Below are 14,462 nucleotides of genomic sequence, written 5' to 3' on the forward strand. Positions count from 1 at the left end.
AGAGAGAGAGAGAGAGAGAGAGAGAGAGAGAGAGAGAGAGAGAGAGAGAGAGAGAGAGAGAGAGAGAGAGAGAGAGAGAGAGAGAGAGAGAGAGAGAGTCACGGTATTTGTTTGCAGCCTATTCCTGAGCTTACCTACGTTATGGATGAACTTTAAAGGTGATGTTTGGTCTTTCATTAGTGAGGTGGAGAGTATAGAGCTCCTGGTGTTGGTACAGATTAAGCCGAGGGGCCGCGGGATGTTGGGAGAGACAAGACAAACTAAGGGAACCGTTCAAACAAGAAGCAGATAAATAGCAAGTTACGCATGTTGCAATGGACTGGGGGAAGTAGAAGGTTATAGTCTGTTTACTTAGCCTTGACTGCGGATTTCCTCCAGAAGACCTCCCCAAGCTACGGGAATGGAATAAAAAGTGGCAGCTGCAATTCAATGAAGAAAAATGTTAAGTCCTGCACCTTGGGAAGGGATATCCAGCACACCAATGCCACATGGGAAACATTCCACTATCCACCACAGAGGCAGAGAAGGACCTGGGACTATATGTTACCAAGCTACCAGTGAAAGCCAAATCCGTGCCTATCGCAGTGGACGGGCTAAATCTGACCCAAGCTAACATAAACCTAAGCGTGTTCGTAAGCACAGTGCAGATTAACAGAAAGTGCTGCGTGAGACAAACACAAACAGAGGTTACAGAAAACTTGGAAGCCATAGCAGTAGTCAATCAGCACTCAGCCTGCAAACACGCTTAGGTTTATGTTGTCAGCTTGGGTCGGACTTAAGTGAACAGACTATAGTTATGTTTAGTTAAAAAGGATGAAGAGGGCGGGAAAAGAGAGACAACCTTGTGTAAGAGCGATATAGAAATGGAGCTCTTCGTGATATTAGTAAACAGACAAAAAATTAATGAGACCTAAAATAGCAAGGGAAGACGCGGGGTGGGGGTGGGGTAGAAAAAAAAGGATTGCGTGTAATTTCGGAAAGTTCACATGAGGCAGAAAGCAGCTGCATAATGAGTTCAGTGCTTAGAGACGATTTATAAAAGTTGGGAAATCAGTAAAGGAGAAGCGGAAATAGCGTGGAAAGCCCGTGGTAACCGTGTTTAGAGGAGTTGTGGTGCCGGAGCTCCTCTTAGTGATGAACGGCCGCCAAGACTCGTAAAAGGGAATAAAAAATAGATGGAGTTGGTCTCACACACACACACACACACACACACACACACACACACACACACACACAGAGAGAGAGAGAGAGAGAGAGAGAGAGAGAGAGAGGGGGGGGGGGGCAGGCAGACACATACATATTGACGGAAAGACAGACAGACATAGACAAATCAAGAGACTGAGACAGACAATCACACACACACACACACACACACACACACACACACACACACACACACACACACACACACACACACACTCGATAAATACAGTTAGTCTAATAGTTTCCTATCACTCACAAATTTACATTGACGCCATTAGCAAGCACACGGCAAGACCCAACACGGCAAAGGCGGAAATAACACTTCAAAAGCCTCTCACCGCTGCCGCTTCATTAAGGCTTTTCACACCTGGCCGGGAGACGCAAAGGCACCTGGCGTTGGCTCTTACCTGTGCTCAGACACCTGCCCTTACGTTTTGCTATTTTCATGTTCGTCTCTTTCCTTGTATGTGTAATATGTGTGTGTGTGTGTGTGTGTGTGTGTGTGTGTGTGTGTGTGTGTGTGTGTGTGTGTGTGTGTGTGTGTGTGTGTGTGTGTGTGTGTGTGTGTGTGTGTGTGTGTGTGTGTGTGTCTGTGTGCGCGTGTGGTTGTCTGTCTCTGTCTCTTGATTTGTCCGTGTCTGTCTGTCTGTCCGTCTGCATGTATGTGTCTGTCTGTCTATCTCTCTATCCGTCTCTCTCTCTCTCTCTCTCTCTCTCTCTCTCTCTCTCTCTCCTCATATTGACTTTCCTCTATTTATTTTCTCTCATTTTCTGTGCACTATCAACCTTTCTCCTTCTGACCTTTCTTGACCTCTTTTCACCTCCCCTCGTACCCTCCCTTTACTTTCCGATTTGTCACACCCCTTCATTAATAAACCTTGGTCCGCCTTCGCCAGCACAGACATTGTTTTCCTCTTTCTACGCATTTTCGTCTCACTGTTTCGTGTTTTTTTTATGCCATTAGTTAATTTTCTCTCCCTTGAAATTGGTATAACAACTCTGGGTGTATTAGGGTATGTTTGTTGGTTTAAGAGTAGTAGTAGTAGTAGTAGTTGTAGTAGTAGTGGTAGTATTAGTGGTAGTAACAGTAGTAGGAGGAGCAACAGTTTGTTCGTTATTTTGGGACTAGTTACTGTTGTTATTTATATAAATTTATCGTTTTATGTGAATTAATTGCTTGTTTGATTGATTGTTTTACTTGATATATTTTCTGATTAATTAATGTTGCTAGTGACACATATCGTTTTATCTTTTTATGTTGCTGTTGTTAAGTGTTGCTTTTGCTGTTGTTGCTGTTGCTGCTGTCTGTTGCTTCTGGTGGTGGTGGTGATCCTGGTGGTGGTGGTGATCCTGGTGGTGGTGGTGATCCTGGTGGTGGTGGTGATCCTGGTGGTGTCGGTGATCCTGGTGGTGGTGGTGATCCTGGTGGTGGTGGTGATCCTGGTGGTGGTGGTGATCCTGGTGGTGGTGGTGATCCTGGTGGTGGTGGTGATCCTGGTGGTGGTGATGATCCTGGTGGTGGTGGTGATCCTGGTGGTGGTGGTGATCCTGGTGGTGGTGGTGATCCTGGTGGTGGTGGTGGTGATGGTGGTGGTGTGGTCCTGTGGTGGTTGTTGTGTATATGGATGACCTACATAGAATGGCTCCACTGACCGTCACACTCGATGGTTCAGGCTTCTGACGTCCGTGAACATTTGTTAACTTTTTTTTATTAATTCATGCGGCTCCTACATATACTGCAACGACATTGTCACGCGACGGAGTTTTTTTTATTATTTTTTTACCTTGTGACTTGATGAATGTATGATCCCCATTATTTTCTTCAAGGATTACTGATTTCTTACTCGCATTACAAGCTCACCATCACCCGCATGCTTAAATAATCGGCCCCTTGAGAAATGACTGTAGTATAATAACGACACCAAGGAACAGAGATAAACTTCCCATAATGTCTTTGATATTCTGAGGGTAATATTTTATCCTGCTGATAACGAGGCCGTGCACGCCTGTTTCCCTCCTTCCTTCATCTCACTCACTCTTGTTCTCTGCGCGAAACTATTCAAGCTGCAAAGGAGTGCATACCTGAAAGACTGTGATAGACTGATCCGAGTCCTGTTACCTACATAGTCAGCGCCACTCCACTTAGTGACCGGGTTGTCTCTGTAAGGGACAATCCCGGGTGATGGCCAAGGGTACGGCCACAGAGTTCACGGCTTCAGGAAGTCGATAAATCCTGCCCTGAGGTACTTTAGATGGGAAGGGGACCTGCATGGAGATTTGCCAGGAGAAACCACCGGGTTTGGCGTCGCAGGGTGGACGAGGCGACGCGCCCCTCCGGCGTATGCCCCTAATGAATGATTGAAACATACGCGTGATATGTTTCGAAAAGCATATTATGCTTTCCACCTCTACAGTGTTATCAACACATATATAGCTCTTTTACATTTCCGCAGTGTGCTAGCAACACTTCAGAGAGCTTTTTCTCATCACTGTATTGCTATCAACAGGTAACTGTGAAATAGAGGAATTTATGGTAAAAGGAAAAGAGAGAAGGAAGAGGAGAGGGAGAAAACGAGCGTTGCTGGGAGAGGGACATGAGTGCCGCGTTAGCCTTGATGACATGATTAGGCTATCGACCTGCCACGGGGTGATGTAACCTGTGTTGGGAAGGATCAGGTCTGGCCTCCTGCTGTTTCTGCTGCTGCTGCTGCTGATGATGATGATGGTGGTGATCGATTGATTGATGGGGGGAACTCGGAAGGCTATATTGGTATCCGGCTACGGCATAAAGGGGCTAAGGCCTCCTCCCCCTCACACACATCATGTTCAGCTGTGCTCTTTCCATCAACAAGCCGTAACTTGCATCCATCTTGTGGGGGTTGACGTGCTGGGCCACAGTCCTTCGGTTATCGAGTCAAGACATTCGGAAGGGCAGCCCAGGTATCTTTTTTCTTGCCCTGTCGCTAACTTGTTCAATGAATACCTGAGGGCTCTAGGATAAATCAAAGTGTGGTAACCCGACGTTCACAGGCAGCCACATCTCCCTACGGAAGGCTAACTAAAGAGACGGGTCAGAGCACTAAGGCAACGGTCAACAAGCAGCGTACACCCGCCACTTTACCTTGTTGATTCTGTCTTAGCTGATAAGAGGATTTAAAATCGACTGCAAGGGGGAGCGGGACGAGGGAGTGAGATGGGGCGTGGGTGAGCCGGAAGGAAAGTGAGGGACGAGAGAGATTTTATTCTTTTAACAAATATATCCTGCCATGGAGACACAAAATAAAATGATCATATATGTGACAGAAGGGAGAAGAGCTCAACTCCAGCCATTAAAAAGTCCAGAAAGGATGCCGACTGGAGGAGGAGGAGGGGGAGGAGGAGGAACAAAGAAACACAAAGAAAGAACAAACAACAGCAACTAACTATCTAATCAAAGGTGGAAGATGAAGGACAGCAAAGGCGAAGGCTCCTCCACCCAAAGCTGGCAGGAAAGAAAAAGAATCATGCAGCATGGAAAAACTGCATGGAAATTATGCAGGAAAGAGGAAAGAACTACCATTACTGCTACCACTAACCGGGAGATTAAAAACGGACAAGGACACCAGTATTCGAAAGAATGTAACGCTATTACGACAATGAGTAACATCTTAGTTGCTGGTTGGATTCAAAATATTTATCTAATCTATTTTTGAAGGCCGTAACTGTTGTACTATCAACGACATCACAGGGTAGAGAGTTCCAAACACTTACGACTCGATTGAAGAAGAAGTGTTTGGCTTCGTGCGATGAGAATCTTTTACCATTTATCTTGAAATTGTGATTTCTTCTTGTTCTATTTGATCGATCAATTGTAAAGTAATCTTCCGTAGTAATATCACTGAATCCTTTAAACATTTTACACGCAAGTCTCCTTTTCCATCCTATGTATCTTAAGGGAAGATCCATTGACGTGCTCAAGCCCAAAGCTCCGCGGGAACACCCCTGGTCTTCCCTACTCAGATTTGTCTCGCACAGAAACAACCCGGAGAGCAGAGTCGACTTTTGGCTAGCGTGTTGGATGCCCGTCTAGCCGGTGTTGGCGTTCACGGACTTGCAGGTAATAAGGTAATAGGATAATCAGTATCGCTGAGTAATCGCCGATTTAACACGCTTATTCCAGCGGTATCCTTTGATTCTGCGTAGACACTTATCACCAAAGGCATCAATTTGCCACGACTATTTATTATTCACGTCTCATCCATAAAGCAAGACAGGGAGTATCAGCGACTTGAAAGATGCGAAAGTGTGCCGACAACGCCATAATACTCGTGTTGAGTCCATAACACCAGTCTTAAACAACTAGTAACATTATTCCATCTCTCTATCATTCCTTTCCAACAGTACACCATCTCTATATAGTTCTCGCTCCCTCCTTTCCTCAATTATTATGTCCTCTCTTCCCCCCTAACACCCGTAGACTTCTTTATTAGAGCCTGACTTCCTCCCTTACCTCCCAACTTTCTTTCTGCTCCTTTTCTTTCCTCCCCACCAGCCCGCGTGACGTGCCATATCCGAGGAGGACAAAGAGAAGGTGGCAGGTATTCTGTTTGGGGGATATTAAGACCTTCGATCAATGGCGGAGGGAAAGGAGACTGACAGGGCGAAGGGGAATGGAGAGAGAGAGAGAGAGAGAGAGAGAGAGAGAGAGAGAGAGAGAGAGAGAGAGAGAGAGAGAGAGAGAGAGAGAGAGAGAGAGAGAGAGAGAGAGAGAGAGAGAGAGAGAGAGAGAGAGAGAGAGAGAGAGAGAGAGAGAGAGAGAGAGAGAGAGAGAGAGAGAGAGAGAGAGAGAGAGAGAGAGAGAATAGGGAATAACGGTCAGTCAGACAAATACACAGAGCAGGTAGAAAGCTAACTGGAGGGGCAGAGAGATCTAGAGCCCGACGTACGAAGATTATTTGGACTCTTACGAATGTACAGGTATAGGCCACAGGTAGCAACGGAGATCTCGCTGAAGGGGGAGAGGGCGAGGGAAGGATCCGCAGAGGTCACTAATTAATACTTGCAGTGGAGTAAGGGTTTCTTGGGCGACTTGAGGGAGTGCGTCGTGGTCTTATTTGAGGCGGGAAAGTACTTGTGAGGAGATTGTGTTTGTCTTGGGCAGTCCGGGTGATTTCCTCGATAAACATGTGGGCGGGAATGAAAATACAAATAAATAGGATGGAAAGGAAAATCTAATCAGTTAGAGGAGGAGGAGGAGGAGGAGGAGGAGGAGACGGAGGCGGAGGACGAGGTGGGCAAGGAGGCGGAAAAGGAAGAGGAGGAGAAGAAGGAATACGAGGAAAGAGTAGAAAAAGAAGATTGTAAAAAAAGAAGAAAAAGAAGAAAAAGAAATAGAAAAGAAGAAGAAAAAGAAGAATAGACGGAGGGGAAGGAAGAGGAGAAGGAGAAAAAGGAATAAGAGGAAAGAAAAGAAAAAGAAGATTGTAAAAAAAGAAGAAAAAGAAGAAAAAGAAATAGAAAGAGGAGAAGAAGAAGAAAAAGAAGAATAGACGGAGGAGGAGGAGGAGGGAGGAGAGGTGAGATAGAAGTAATCATTGTTATTTTTTGCTCTAGAAAGATCAAATGAAATATCACATGGAACGTATCAATTATTTGGATACATTACAAAGAGAAATGAGTGGTGAAAAAACAGAAATGCGCGCAAATGAGAGAAATGGTGAGATAAAAAGACAAGTGAAAGGAGAGAGAGAGAGAGAGAGAGAGAGAGAGAGAGAGAGAGAGAGAGAGAGAGAGAGAGAGAGAGAGAGAGAGAGAGTTAATTAAACGAACTGTGTTGATTAGCGAATGGCCGGCAAAACATAACAGAAAATGGGAAACGAACAACCCCACTCACTTTAAAGGGGAACACGTGTAAAGCCAGCAGCAGGGCAAGATAACCATCAGGAAAAATAGCAAAAGAAAAGCGAAGAGGGCAGAACAATGAATGCCGAGGAGTTTCTTGTTTCTGAAAGGAAGGAATAAAATGGACTTAGAAATATATAGCGAAGCAGAACCTTTACGTCTTCGTTTGTTTGCTCCGAATGAAGAAAAGAGAGAGAGAGAGAGAGAGAGAGAGAGAGAGAGAGAGAGAGAGAGAGAGAGAGAGAGAGAGAGAGAGAGAGAGAGAGAGAGAGAGAGAGAGAGAGAGAGAGAGAGAGAGAGAGAGAGAATTTTACAGAGATATTCAGACGGCACTTTTAAAATAATTGCCGGTCTCGTTATCCAGCTCATTAAAACTAAGTACTTGTCAGCTTAGTAAAAATACCATGAAGTTTATTGTTCAGCGGCACTCGTTTGGCAAACATGAGTGCTCTGTTTGTTGTTTTCGTCGAGGTAATTAAGTATTTCCGTGTACAGCGACAGGAGGGAAAGGTGGGCGAGTGTCATGAGCAAAAGCAGAAGCGACTGTCGTGACGGGGAGACGCGTTGAGCTGATTGAGAGATAAGAATGATCACGGGTGCTCTGGAGTTATGGGGAAGGATTAAAGCGGGCGTTGAAATGGAGACCAGGGAATAGGTAAATATAAGAAGTATGGAGAGGAAGAGAGAAGGAATGTTACGGTGTGTCCTGGAGCGGGACAATGGAGGAACGATAGGTGTTCCAAGAGGCCGCTTCCCATGCAGCTGCCCTGTCCACCTCAAGTCCCTCCAGGCAGGAGCGATCGACTTGCCCCACCTATGAATTACGTGGGCGTCCCCTTGGTCTCCTCCACTCAGGGTTGTCTGGTACAGCAACAATTATGTGAGCAGGATCGACGTCCGCGAGGCGTGCCACGTCCCCATATAGCCGGAGCTTGCGTTCGCGAACTAAGCTGGTAACAAACTTCGATTCAGTTTCACGGAGTAGTCGCTGGTCGACATGAAGTCATTCCAGCGATACCCCATGATCCTGCGAAGGCACTAGGCACCGAAGGCTCCACACGCCTCTCCAAGTCACTGTTCAGACTCCATGTCTAACAGTCATACAGTAAGACAAGCAGCACAAGCGGCAAGGACTGCAAATAAAATATTAAAATCCATTAACCGATAGAACGCATGACGAAGAGAGCTCCAACACAGATGGCTGTAGTCGAGACAATCTCGTAAATAAAATAACACACACACACACACACACACACACACACACACACACACACACACACACACACACACACACACACACACACACACACACACACACACATGAAATCATAATTAATCTGGACACACCGTGCGGGCCTTAAAGAGAAAATAGTTTGTTACTCCGAAAACAGCTAATGAAGTTGCCCGCTGCTTGATGCGTTGAAACACTCTGAGTCACAATCAATTATTGTTCTGTCGCTCCTCAGCGATGAAGTATGGCAGTAGTGGGTGTGTGGATGGCTGGCCTGAATATATAGATGTGGGGCTACTTCTTTGGCTGAGTGGCTGTTTGGCTGGATGTGCTGTGTGGTGGCTGGCTGTCCGTCCGTCTGTCTGTCTGGAATGTATAGGTGTATGGTTACTTCTTTGGCTGGTTGGCTGAAAGTGCTCTGCTGGGGCTGGCTGGCCGTCTGTCCGTTTGGCTGGCTAGAAGCATAAGTGGTTGACTGGTTGGTTGGCTGAGAGTGTTGTGTGGTGTCTGGCTGGCCGTCTGGGTGTCTCTCTGTAATGTATAGTTGTATGGCTACCTCTTTGTCTGGCTGGCTGGTTGTCTAGAAGGGCTGTGTGGTGGATGTCTGTCTGTCTGTCTGGCTGGCTAGTTAGCATGGGGGATGATGTATGGTTAAGGCATAATACCTGTGCGGGTGGGTGTCTGCCTAGCCTGGGCGTAGTGGGAAGGACTGGGTGGGTGGGTGAGTGCTATGGTGGTTAGGTAGTGACGCACGGCGACTGAGAGTTGTGAAGGTTTAGGGTTGATCAATGGGCGTGTGCTGGGTCTGCCGTGCGAGGAATGACGGCGGTGGTGGAAGTAATGGCCACCGCGGTGATGATGGTGTTGGTGGTGTGTGTGATGATTGTGGTAGTGGCAATGAATCCCATGATTATGGTATTCTTGGTAAGAGTGTTGGTTATCGGGAGGTAATGATGGTCGTGATGATATATTTAGCCTCTGTTTGTTATGCAGGTGATGGAAGGGGTGGTGGTGGTGTGGTCGTGTGACGGCAAGCTTGAGGGCTCGGCTCTTCCCCTCGTCTCTCCATAGTTCTGTATACGGGACGAAGCGACGATAAACATTTTTGGCGTAATATTAATAGGTAAAATGAGTCCTTAATGAGTTTTTGTCTCTTGGTAATTGTTGTGGTGGCATTGATCACATGTTAATCACACAGCTGACGTTACATATGGGTAATCTTAGACTACTCGGCGGTGACTGAAAATCGTCAGTTTGTAGGGCCGGGCGGGACTAGGGTCGGTATTCTCAGACGCTCCCGCCTCTAACATCAATATTTCAAAAGGCGAAAAAGGACATCAATTGCGTTATCATGAGTGTTTTCTTAGGTTCTTGGTATGGAGGAAGGTTCAAACTACAACTAGGGTCATTAAACTACCCCTGGAAATGCCCCAAACTCCAACGAAACCCGTGTCAAATATGTGAGCTTGGGCGACGAAATGTTTTAAAATATGACCCTTGAGCCATATCCTCGGTGTCCTGCCGCACGCTAACTGCTGACCCATCCCCTCCCCAATGGAATAATAATAACTTGGAATCTCACCCCTTACTCCAAATTAGCAGAGAGTGTGACTGACAGGCTAACTAAGGGAAGGGAAGGGAAATAAAATAACAGAAAGGATGAAGACTGGGATGGAGGCGGGGCAGCAGCAGCACCGGCGAGAATTGAGCGGGAATGGAGGGGGAGGAAAAAATGGAGGGGAAGAGGAGAGGAAAACGAGAATGGCTTATAAGGGGAAGGGAGAAGTGAGAAAATAAAGGATTCTGGCAAATAAGAAAGTGACGGAAAAAAGTGAAAATTCGATATTTTAAGAGGAGACTGTAAGACATATGGATAAACTTGGTGTACATAAATATTCAGGTTCCTGTCCGCCCAGATCATTTTTATATCTATCTGCCTTCCATAGTTATGTTATTCTACTCGTTGCTGCCACTCCTGCTGCTGCCACTCCTGCTACTGATATTTCTGTAGGTGCCATGTACTATAGCGTGTTTGCTCACTTCCGCAAGTCACACCGAAATAGCGAACCACAACCAACATCACCACCACACCACAACCAACATCACCACCACACCACAATCAACATCACCACCACACCACAACCAACATCACCACCACACCACAATCAACATCACCACCACACTACAACCAACATCACCACCACACCACAATCAACATCACCACCACACCACAACCAACATCACCACCACACCACAACCAAAATCACCACCACTCCACAATCAACATCACCGCCACACCACAACCAACATCACCACCACACCACAACCAACATCACCACCACACCACAATTAACATCACCACCACACTACAACCAACATCACTACCACACTACAACCAACATCACCACCACACCACAACCAACATCACCACCACACCACAACCAACATCACCACCACACCACAACCAACATCACCACCACACCACAACCAACATCACCACCACACCACAACCAACATCACCACCACACCACAACCAACATGAAAGCAACAATAAGATACTGTAGACCAATAACAACAATAACAGCAACCTTTCAACCATCCCCACGACCTCAGTTCCATCAGTTTCTAAAACAACGCAGGTGTAAGTTACTATTAATGCATAATATTTAATGATTGTGCTGAAGGGTTTGCTGGGTGAATAGAAACTCGTGTCGTTAATGTTAATGTGTTGTTGCGGTGATTGGCTTTTTTTTTCTGTTGTGCTGTTGGAATGGATATTGTGATTCATTTAGTAAGTCCCTTTCAAGACGCGTTACCCGTGTATTTCATTCAGGGTCTGTTAACAACAACGAAGGGGTATCATATGAGCGCATTTGCATCCGTTTGTGTCGTGGGATGTGACAGACCTTGGTTTGAACACATGATTTGCATCTACGCGAATCAGACTGTTGATTTGCATAACACTGGACCGTGTATGCATGTGTGTGAAGAAATAAAGATCGATGTTGCTTCACAAAGAGGAAGTTTGAGAGCACTGAAACGATAAGATTCCGGCCATGAGTTTTTTTTTCAAGCTCCGGAAGAAGTAATCAATAAAAGTACTGACAGACGACAGCACGAAGCGTGTATGGTCGACGAAGTGAGAAATTGAAGGGATGAATTTTAAAATGAAAAAAAACAAAAAAAAACGAAGGTGTTAGCTTATGGCGAATACAAGAACACCAGTGTATTTTGTATGTGTAGTTATATGGTATGGATAGCGCACTAGTGTTTGGTTTTAGAATATAAGATAATATAATGAATAGTTAAAATAAATGCATAAGTATAATCGATGCAGTAAATCATTACATGGTTATGTATTATCAATGAAATTTAAAGTCAGCCACACGAGTAGTTTTTGGGCATTGCTGCTCGCGAACACCAGGCTCAGAGTGTCTTGTAGACTTCAATGGAAGGTGCACGCTGACGAGGATAAGGCTCCATTGTACAGATGGACACAAATAGCCTGCAGGACCCCGTGTAAGGAACAGAGAACAAGACCTGCCACACCTTACTTGACGGCATGTCACTCTGGCTGGCCCCGCCTGTGGCTCAGACTGAGAATCGAACATTGTTTCAAATTTAGATTCGAAGTGTAGTGAAATTGCATTGTAGTTTGTGAATATTGCTGTTCCAGTGTTATTAGACTATTTACTGACACTCCTGATTTATTTTTGATCCATTATGAGTGAGTTGTGTGTACTGACCTGTTACTGTTATTGTAAAATGCATAACATACTTCATATATATCGCCGTGTCGTTACTCCGAAGCATTGTGTCCGGCACTTACTCGGCTCAGGCGGCATGAGCGAGTGGGAGGGAAGGGAACCCTCAGCCAGAGGCCGTAGTAGCTGCCAGGCTGCGGTGGTGGTGGGACTTTATAGTGAGCTTTTTTTCATGTGTGTTTGTCCGTCTACGCCCGCGTCATCCACAGCCGCGACCCTGCTGGACCCTGAGCCACTGGACGGAATAGAGGCCACGCCAGCAACTGGTAAGTGGACTCGTTACCGTGATTTTAATTTTTTTTAGATTCATTTATTGTTTTTTCCATCCACTTGTAAACGTGACAAGTGGAGGATTATTTGTCATTGTACTAAAAAAACCCCACTATCAGACACCTGAGAAAAGATTAGGCAGTGTGTGTGTGTGTGTGTGTGTGTGTGTGTGTGTGTGTGTGTGTGTTTGTGTGTAAATGATATTACGCTTGTTCTTAGTTTTACCATAGGCTACCGGACGTACGCTGTTGCCTATTTAACTTCCCAGCGTTTTGGTCGCACAGTGAAGGCAAGAGGTGGTGTGGGTACTGGGTAGGTTTGGTGAGGCAATGGATACTTTTACCGGGCGTGCACGCGCAGGAGGAGGTAGTCAGGCAACGCGCGCGCACACACACACACACACACACACACACACACACACACACACACACCATGTTACCCGTGTTTCTCAGTGTTACTTCAGCTCAACTGTGTCACTATAATCAGAGCATTTGAGTTTTTTTCTGTATTTTGGTTTGTAGCCAGTTTTCGGTACAGAAACTTATTACGATACAGCCTTTACGTGATCCTGTAGAAACGTTTTCCCGCTGATTATCACAGCATCGAGATATTTAACAAGATGAGTACGTGGAAGGGTATGTTTAGACAAATATCAACACTTTTTTGCGAAACTATTCACTTTAAAAGACCAATCTGTATACGCGCTTGCCTTTTAAACAACAGTATTTTTGTCCGTAGTTTTCTATCATTATGAAAGTAGTCGTGAGGGAACAGAATCTAAAAACTGAACGGTAAACATTTTAGAAAGAAGTGTTCTGTTCTGTTAGCTAACATCACACGACTCTCTACTGCCTTGGGAAATACATCTGTGCAAAGAAAATAATGCTCTCTCGGGGAATCTAAATAAAACTGTTACTAAAGGGTGAGAGTCCTGGGAAGCCTGGCCTGGAGGGAAAGTGTGCCGGCCAATCACCGCGCGTCAACGTTAAAAAATTGTGCATCGCGTATCCAGGATAAGCTTATGTAACATTAATTAGGAGCCGGATAATCAGTTGCTCCCACTGTGGAAAATACCTCAAGTATTTACAGAACTTGTAGCTGGTTGCCTGGAACAGCTCGTAGCGTATAGCAGTACCGGTAACTTATCCTTCTACAGATTACGTACTGTGGCTAGTTCCTGCATTTCATATACATCATTTTAAACTCCTGTAGGTTGCCATAAAACGAGTTAATGAAAAAAAAGGCAAGCAATCTGGTTCACGAACATAGATCACCTAAGCTCTTAGGCATGACTAGGCTTTTAAGGAGTCTGGAGCGTGAAGGCACGCCATCCATGATCCGCTATGTGGTCCAGTAATCACACATTTACTCTGCGAGGAAGTAGCTGGAGGAACGATCACCAGCCAGGCGAGTGCCAAGAAGGAGGCGTCAAGGCAGCTGCTGCGTAGCGTAAACGAAAAGACGGATGTTAAATCTTTTCCTGTCTAAAAGTAACGTTTTATCATTTACCTATGTATTGTATTTATTTGCTTGTTTATCTGACATAAAAAAGCAATATGAAGTGCTGATAATGCTGATATTAAACTGCCGTGGTGTCACACGTTTCATAACACAATTCGTCTTGGCTACCAAAGACAGCGTTGTTGAAAGTCACTGTCGAAACAACGCCAAGGACAACAGCGTCAGCATCAACGGCAGCGAGCTGGAAATACACAGGGCAGCCTTCATAGGTGTTTCGCGCTGCTGCACCTCATCAAGCAGCGGGATGGACTGGGAAAGCTACACTACAGGTGGCACATAGACTCCGGCAGCCGGAGCACCGTTGTGCGGGAAGGGAAGGCAATATATAGTGCTTCTGTATGTAGCGCATCACGCCGAGTTGAGATTTCTCCATACTTTTCCTCATTGTCAAACGCTACGTAAGGATTGGTTAGGTTTAGGCAGTTATCAAGGCACATTATATGACAGCAAGTTGGATGCGGGCGTGAGAGGTGGGGAGAACCAGGCGGAGGAAAGTTGTCTAGTCGCCTCCCGTGATACCCGCAGGTGACGAGCAGAGGCTGTGGCGGCGAGGATGACACAAGGGATACTGCCGTTGTAAAGGCAATACCTCC

At 45.7% G+C, this 14,462-nt stretch overlaps 1 protein-coding gene across 3 annotated transcripts in view; it reads left to right on the top strand.

The window, feature by feature from the left end:
- Positions 1–14,462, top strand: part of LOC126980680 (uncharacterized) — a 98,353-nt gene that overhangs the window by 41,992 nt on the left and 41,899 nt on the right. For 2 of the 3 annotated variants that reach the window (XR_007733458.1, XR_007733457.1), the window contains exon 1: positions 12,196–12,344. The exons of the other annotated variant lie outside the window; for it this stretch is intronic. The gene's annotated coding sequence lies outside the window, so the exon portion shown is untranslated. Of the gene's footprint in view, positions 1–12,195; positions 12,345–14,462 lie in introns of those variants that run through there. 3 annotated transcript variants of the gene reach the window in all.

Source organism: Eriocheir sinensis, chromosome 45 (genome assembly GCF_024679095.1).
Source record: "Eriocheir sinensis breed Jianghai 21 chromosome 45, ASM2467909v1, whole genome shotgun sequence".
Taxonomy (NCBI): domain Eukaryota; kingdom Metazoa; phylum Arthropoda; class Malacostraca; order Decapoda; family Varunidae; genus Eriocheir; species Eriocheir sinensis.